The sequence below is a fragment of the Coturnix japonica genome, chromosome Z (assembly GCF_054131305.1).
Source record: "Coturnix japonica strain WE chromosome Z, WE-NBRP24, whole genome shotgun sequence".
Lineage (NCBI taxonomy): Eukaryota > Metazoa > Chordata > Aves > Galliformes > Phasianidae > Coturnix > Coturnix japonica.
In genome coordinates, this window is record NC_140702.1 from 29,814,189 (window position 1) to 29,822,502 (window position 8,314).

Below are 8,314 nucleotides of genomic sequence, written 5' to 3' on the forward strand. Positions count from 1 at the left end.
TTCTCCTCTTCCACCACATCCCCTGTAGATGCCTTATTTCAATTCCCAAAGCTATTTGTGGTTGTGATGGAATCCCAGACCTAGAAATCACAGTGCACATCCCTCATGCAGATATCTCTGAGCAGTGTGGGATGCTGCCCAGTCATCACTCAGGCCAGACAGATACGGGGTCTGGGAAAAAGGGGCCGATGTGATCAATGAAAAAATTCCTTTTATCATTCCTCTACACTTATGTTGGCCTCTGGATGGACAGCACTCCCTTTGCAAGCTGAGCACACTCATCATTCAGAGCGTTTAACTCAGCAACTGCTCTCACAGCGCCTGCATGAATGAGCAAAATGAACAAAGAAAAGAAGCGAGCTTCAGAGTGCCACCAGCATATCTGCTCTCTGGAAGAGAAACAAAAATGTTCTTGGGAATTCCTGCTCTGCTTCATCAAGCTGCTCATCAGCCCAGATTTGGAGGGGAGGCAGTTCTGGAGATGAGATATCACCACTCTGCTCATCACCACTGCTGTGGCAGAAAGGCTTTTGCAAGCAGACAGAGCAAGTGTGAGGCTTTGACATTTGTTTGACTATGGGATTTCATCTGAGGGAAATAATGGCACATCTGTAGTGCCTGACAATGCTAAATACTTACAAATGGACACAGTGTGAGACAAACAACAGGGGAAAAGATGCTATCTCATTTATAAACTCCATCTCCATTGTTGGAGTTCACTGAGGTGGAAACAGCATGCAGAACATCAGCTGTTGAATACAGCAGCACAGAGATCTCTCTACTAGGGACCACAGCAAGGTAAGATACACATGCACAAATGCTAGTTCCACTCTTGGACTGTGGGTAGGTGTGATCTGGTCCTGCAGAGACAGACACACTAACAGTTTGTTACCTCTTGCTCTGGAAATAAACACAGGTTACAGAGCAGCACCCAAACAACAGAGGCAGCAGCCCAACAGCCAACCATCACTTTCTGGAGTGGCAAAAGGGAAGTACACAACCATAGAATTACTGAATCATAGAATCATTTGGGTTGGAAGGGCCCCTTAAAGGCCATCTAGCCCAATTCCCCTGCAATGAGCAGTGAAACAGATAGCTCAATCAGGTGCTCAAAGCCCCATGCAGCCTGATCTTGAGTGTCTCCATGGATAGGGCATCCACCACCTCTCTGGGCAGCCTGTGCCAGTGCCTCACCACCTTTATTGTAAATAACTTATTTCTCATATCCAGTCTACCTCTGTTTGCACTGTGGAGCTCACATGCTCCCCTGCAGGAACATGAGATACTGAGGGTTTTCTTCATCTGCACATAGATGCTGCATCTCCACCAGTCCCAGAACTGCATTACTGAGATGGGAGCAAACAGCTGACTGAAGGGCACTCAGTCAAGTTGAGGTAGTGCAACTGGTCCAGTCACTGTACCACTTCCACCAGTGCCACCAGCACACCAATGCCTTTTATCTTCATGACACAGTAATGATGACTTGCACCCCTGATTCTCTTTTCTTCTCTCCCAAACTTAGACTCTGGCCCAGTGGGTATCTGCCTGGTGCAGGACCCAGCAATGCACACAGACCATCAGCCCCACAGTGTCTGCTGTCATACACAGGTGCATCACCATCAGGAAGCCAGGGCTCAGTATGCTACTGGCTGCAAACTCTACTCAGCCTGGCAGGGGAACAAGGAGCAAGGACCATCAGGCACTTCTCACAGGAAGGGACTCTACTGTATCCCTTTACCTTCTGCACATGCAACAAGCACACAAGAATACCCATACCTCCAGCTCCCATACCGAATGCCATCAAAGCAAATTAAAACAATAAACATGGGATGATGAAATAGCTAATTTGAAGAATTCTATTAGAGTGCAGGATATTAATCTTGAGCCCTCTTTTTCCAAAACCTTTTTTCCTGTCCCCTGCACCAAGTGCACAGTGTCCCTGACAGAGACACAGGAGAAATTATTTGACTTCTGCAGTTTGCATTACTAATGAGAAAATTGTTTTTATTGCAACTTGATATATATAAATATTCACAGCAAGGTAAAATTCCTGAAAAAAAAAAAAAAAAGTCTCATTTTCAGAGTGTCCTGGAACATAGCAGGGAGCAATAAACAGTGATTCACAAAAACCTGATGTTTCAAGAAGGCATCTCCAGTAGAAATTCCATCTGGAAAATAAATAGATAGATAAATAGATAGATAGATAGATAGATAGATAGATAGACAGACAGACAGACAGACAGACATAAAAATCTGAGACCACACAGTCATTTCTGCTTCTCTGCTGAGGAATTTATGCACAGAAAAAAAATAAGAGGAGGTACAAAGCTCCTTCCCAGCATAAAGGGATTTTGCACATTAAGATGAAGCGCTGAGGAAAGCAAAGGAGGGAGGAAATGCTTCAAACATCCTGCAGCCCTTCTGACATAAATATGCAGAGGGAAACTGAATCAGGCTTAGGAATTTTCACGGAAAAAAATAATAATAAAAAAAACCAAGGAGACTGAGGAACTGACAAATCAGACCCAGGAATCAAAGCACAGAAAAAATGGACAATGGCATAAAGTGAGACAGAGGATAAACAAGAGACAGCAGAGATATGTACAGCTTTAGTCCTGTGTAATAGCAAAGATAAGACTGAACACACTCACGCCATAAGGGTTTTAAGGGACTGTACTCTGCAAGGATCTGCCTTAGACTGTTTCAATACACTCTAAATCCATGCAGCATTTCCTGAGTTAGACTCTGTCCATATCTTTGGTAACTTCAAGAAAATGGCAATTACACCATGCACAAGTCAGCAGCTTTCCCCCTGAGACTCAGACACACCAGCAGCGTGGCTGCATCCACTGAGCACTCTGCACTCCCTGAAAACTGTGGAAGGATTTTGATGCTCTCTCCCTGGACACAGAAAAGTGGTGAATTTGGCAAACAGAGTGTGCGTAAAGTTCAGCAAGTCTAAAAACGTACAGCAATGCTCTTGAACAAAAATAGTTCAAACCTTTATGTAAGCTGATGGACTGCAAATGAACTTTCATGTTCCACCAAGGGAAAGCCCTCTGAGTCACCACACAAAGCTCAACACAGTCGGATGCCCAGAAGCAGGTAAAGCAGCTGTGCCATGCACACGTGCTACAGAGCACACCTTCAAAGATATTCTAGGCAACTGGGTATTCTCTACTATCTGCAGCCTCTGAGGCAATCCCCTTTGCACTTCTCTCTCCACAAAGCAACACGGAGTTTTCCCAGGAGAAGCTGGAGCAGCACTTAGGGGCTTGTTCCAGCTCAGCTTTCCTGCTCTCCAATTAGAGACAATGCACTGATAACTGCAATAAGCTGCAAGCTCCAATGTTGAGCCACCTCAACTGCAACGCCTCCCAGACTGCCCTCCAAATGAGGCAAGGAGGAAGGGGTCACATTTCTCCCCTCTTTTCTGAAAGCCTACATCTGGTGGGAAAGGGGTGAGGCTGTGGGAATGCAGAGCACTTCGTGGCATCCTGCCCTGCTCTGACATCAGGTCCAAGCAACATGTTCCAGAAACACCAGCCCAAAGCTGCTCCTGGGCTTTCCTATGCCACTTTGGCTTTAGCATCCAGTTTTGCAGTCTACCTTGCAATTTGTTGTCTCCACCCTGCTTGACAGCTGAGGTACTTTTAACACTGCCTCTGTCTGTGTTCTGTTTTTAAATGAAGTTTTGCTGCCCTACAGGAATAACTCAGTGAGTTCCCACAATTTACAAGGCACAGACATCCCTCCAGCCTTTCTTCCTTACTTGCTCCCATCTTGTTGAGAGGTGAATCTAAAGATGCAGCCCACACAAACCCCATTACCTCCAATTTAAATCTAGCAGCTACTTCAGGAGCTCCATTTTTCTGCCCTGGGGCTGTTGGTTTTATCCAAAGCCACGGACATCAAGGAAATTAAGAGGGGTTTTAAACTTTGCTTCCTCATACTGCACTGGAGGCAAAGTCTTATGCCCTCTCTACCTGTCTCCACAAGGTGCTACATTAAGCACCATGTGAAGCTTTCCAGGTAATAGGCAGATCCCAGAGGCTGAGGATGCCCATGGTCGGGAGGACTCAAACATGCACACACCCGTACAGAGACCAATTCTGCTTATTTGCTGTTTTAGCGTTTTTGGAAAAAAAAGTTGCATGAGGTAACAACGCTGTTGTTAGCATCACCAAGAGACATGGCTTTCCATCAGCACTGGCTGCGGCAGACATCGAGGTTTCAAACAGTCTTGATCAGGAAGAATACAACTAAGCCAGCAAGAGGTTCTTTGAAAACCTCGCTTTACAAAATCAATATGTAACACACTGGATTCCCACCAAGTCTTCAGAGACAAGTGTCTGACATTAGAGTAGTCCTGGGTCAATATTAATTGCACATAACTTCTCATCTGCATTTATTGCTATGTTGCTGCAATTAAATTATAAAAACTAAATGAAATCTCTTAAGCTTCATAGCTAAATCTGCATACTAAGTTAATTAGCACTGAAATGGAAACCATACAAAAACTGAGGCCTGTCTGATCCAAGGCCTATTAAAATCAGTGACAGCTTGATTACAACCTGAAGCAAATTAATAAGCATGTAGCCTTGGAAAACTGGAGAACGATGAACTGTTTCAAAGATGTCAGGATGCAGAAGCCAGCTAGGATCCCCTTTTGTGCCACCACCAGCATTCCTGTGCTCACTGCAAACACACTTTCTATTTTTCATGAACGGAACACAGAGAAAACCTTGCAACGTACACCAGCAATCTGGCTGTATCCAGCTGTTCTTTGGAGAATAATGCACTAAAAAACACGTTCTCCAGTCTCTGGAGGACCGAGAGCCACCACCATCAGACAACAGACCCAGCTGCAAAGGAAGACTGAGAATTTCTTTCACCAGAGACACAAGGTGCTGGGCACTGGGGTGCTGCAGTAGGCCATCGTTATGGTCAGCAGATCCCCAGTTCCGCTATGCAAAGAACACCAAGGGTGAATTGTGAGGATCCTGCCTTCAGAGGGAAGGAATGTTGCAGGCTGCAAGTTAATTATGCAGACAACCAAATGACAAATGATTGGATTCAGTGGCACAGTGCGGGAATGGTAAAAGGGAACACCTGGAATACAAACGAATCTTGAACCTGTGAATGTGGGTTTGTTAGTCACAAAACCTATTAAAGCCAGCTTCAGAATATGGAGGAGTGTTGCTAAACTTAATGTGCTTAATTTGAGTTAATTATCCTTAATTACATATGTGCCATACTGCAAAGAGTTATCTCGAAACAAGTATATTTAATAGCTACAAACAGCACATATTATATGGAGCAGTATGGGGAAGGATTACAGTAAAAAAAAGACATACTAAACACGCACAAAAGCAAAAACAGTGCCAACTGCTGAAATGGCATAGAGCAGCCCTTCGGAGCACCTGCCCCAGTCTGCACTGAATTCCCCCTATTCCTGCACTGTCTCAGTAAAGACCTCTGCACATTCCTCCTTTCATCCCTGTTCCCACAGAGCTCAGGTGGGGCAGAGGACAGGCTTGTGATTTAGTGAGTGCCTTGTCAGGAGGTAGGATCTGCCCACAGCCCCAGTAAAAAGACTGAGATCACAGTGCAGAGAGGTGGGTAGGGCTTAAGGCTATTTCAGAGCCCCTTAACAGCAACCTGTACCCACACAGTATCAACAGCTCCTGTGTTTAAGTGCTTAGTCACCTGTGAATCCAGTAGGAATTGGTTTTCATAGTGGGTTACATGTACAACTCCTTTTCCTCCAAGGTAAAGTCAGTGTATGCAGTGGACTCCTATCAGTTCATCTTCCCTGTCTCCCCACTCCAAGTCAGCAGTTGGGTTTTCTCCTGCAAAGGAAAGCAGAATTACCTGGACAGTATTCCTCAGAGGCCAGCCCTGAAACGTGCAGCTTTGCAAGGGGCTGTTCTCATCAGAAAACACCACTGCCTACCAAAGGAATCAGCAAGGACTTCCCTGCTGTCGGTTCACTTACAACACAGCCCAGGACTGAAAAGTAGCAGGAGCAAATCTAGTGAACAAACAGACATTCTATCACGCTGCAATTTTGTCTAACCATTTTCTGCTGATCTATATGGGCTTCTTTCCCCATTCTAGTTCAGAGTTTAATATCACTGTCTTGCCAAGAATAAACAGCTTGAGCATCCTTCAAATAACAGGAAATGGCAAATCCATACTTTCTTTCTAAAGGCTGACAGCACACAGCTACAAAGCTTTTCCCATAAACACTGACGTCCTGAGCTGTGGCACAAGAAAGCCAGTAAAAATAACCCAGTGTTATTAACAGGAAAAAAATAGGCAAGTTTTCATTGGTTTTTAGACTCTTCTGATCCCTTAAGACACAGGACAAAAGAGGATCTGAAATATAGGGTACCACTGTGAGACAGCAACCGAAGCAAATATATATACATGTACATTAGCCTGACAAATGAGCAAGAAATTCATACAGTCAATAAACAGCCATGAAAGAATCAAGCAAACAGAAAATAATAAGTTGTATATATATATATATATAGTGGGAGGCACCTCCATGCTTTTGAAGATGAAGGCAAGAAAGATAAGTCTGAAATGATGACAGTGAATGATGACTGAAAAAAAATTGCAGACATCAACAGCAGATGAGAAGGATGAGGCATGCTGAGCATCCTTTACAGCTTTCTTGTGAAAACAAAAAAAAAAAAAAAAAAAAAAATCCCTGAGAAAGACACCTCAGACTCAAATACGAATATTCAGCTGCAGCAGAAGAAAAGTAAGAAAAAAAGGATGCATGAAAATATATGGAATAGGATAGATCGTTAGTCAGGATCAACGCACGACAAAAATGTAGCTAGGGTTAAGCCACACTAGACAAACAAAACTAGAGCTGAGGTACTATTTGCAAACAGAAAATGGGAGGAAAATTAAGGAGAGAGAGAATATGTGGTCAAAAAGAAATGGACGGAAGGCCTGACAAGCAAAAGAAGAAGAAATTGAGGCTATGTAAGTGGTAAAATAATACAGGAAAGACTAACAAAGAAGGAAGAGGACTGGAAATGCACCTCTAGGCCAGGAAAGGGCAGATAAACGCGAGAGGAGACATTTAAAATATGGAAGAACTATCATCACAAAAAAAAATAAGAGTGCTGGCAGTCAGCCAGCAGCAAGCCAGGATGCAAAGATGAAGATGAAGCAAACCATGTGGAAGGATAAGAGAAAGAATGGCTGAAAACCTCACTCACAAATATGGTGAAGAGTTGGAGAGCAAAGAGGGAATTAGCAAACTGAGCAGATCTACACTGCACAAAAGGAGATAAAAAAAAGCTTGCCAGTTATGTAAATACGAAGATAAGGAAAGAAAAACTCAAGCTGCTAGACAGCATGCAAGAGAAAACACTAATAATAAATTTAAAAAGAAAAAAAAAAAAAAGTAGTAATTGAAAAAATAGTTCAGAGTATCTTTGTGGCTTTCAACAAAGATGGCACTGAGTCTAGACAAAAAGAAGGACCTGCCATGAAGTGAAAGCACTGAAGACAAGGAAGCTGCCACACTGAAAGTGGATCCTAAACTCACAGTTCTTCACAGGCTGAAACTGAGAGGGACAGACAGTTCAGCCTAGTGTTACAAGGGGGGCAGAGGATAAAACCTACCAGCGGGGAACAACTACTGTAAAGTTTAAAAAAAAAATGGAATATAGTGCAGAAAAACAAATTTAGGCTTATATTTCCCCTTCCTAAAGTACAGTAAGATATCTGTGTATGTTATATAGACCCTTATCAGGCACCAGAACAAATGTTTTGGGGATTAAAAAAAAAAGTAATAAAAGACACATTTTTAAAATGAGCAGAGATAAAACACAGTATAGGCTTGCCAGAGTTTGAACACACCTATCTCCCTTGGTGGTATCACTGATTTTCTGCCTCTCCAGGCTTCAGTAAAGTTTGTGAAATTGCATTACAAGGGAAGCTGACTGATAAGCTGGCAGAAGTGGGTACTAGAGTTGAAGAATAAGGCAGGAGCTTGCTAAGAGGGAGACCACAGCAGGGTATACAGTGAAAGCAACCATTAAACCAACCGAAGGTAACAAACAGAGTGCCGTGAGGCCCAGGAGGCACGAGGACAACACCAACACAGATGACATTCAAAATATCTGAAAGGCAAAAGCTGAATTACCTTTAAGACTGGAATAAGTGGAGGGGAATGATCAGTCAAACAAGGGTAAATGTCTTCAGTGAAAGGCTGCTGTCAACTGGGAGCCCTGTGTCTTGGAGCTACACTGCTGGTAAATAACCAGATGTGACAGATACGGATGTA

At 43.5% G+C, this 8,314-nt stretch overlaps 1 long non-coding RNA gene across 1 annotated transcript; it reads right to left on the reverse strand.

The window, feature by feature from the left end:
* Positions 1 to 1,993: 1,993 nt before the first annotated feature.
* On the reverse strand, positions 1,994 to 5,853 carry LOC146753870 (uncharacterized). Its single transcript, XR_014939297.1, has 2 exons — positions 5,710 to 5,853; positions 1,994 to 2,168 (listed from the first exon to the last, which is right to left on the reverse strand). It is a non-coding gene; the product is annotated as an uncharacterized LOC146753870 (long non-coding RNA).
* Positions 5,854 to 8,314: the final 2,461 nt, after the last annotated feature.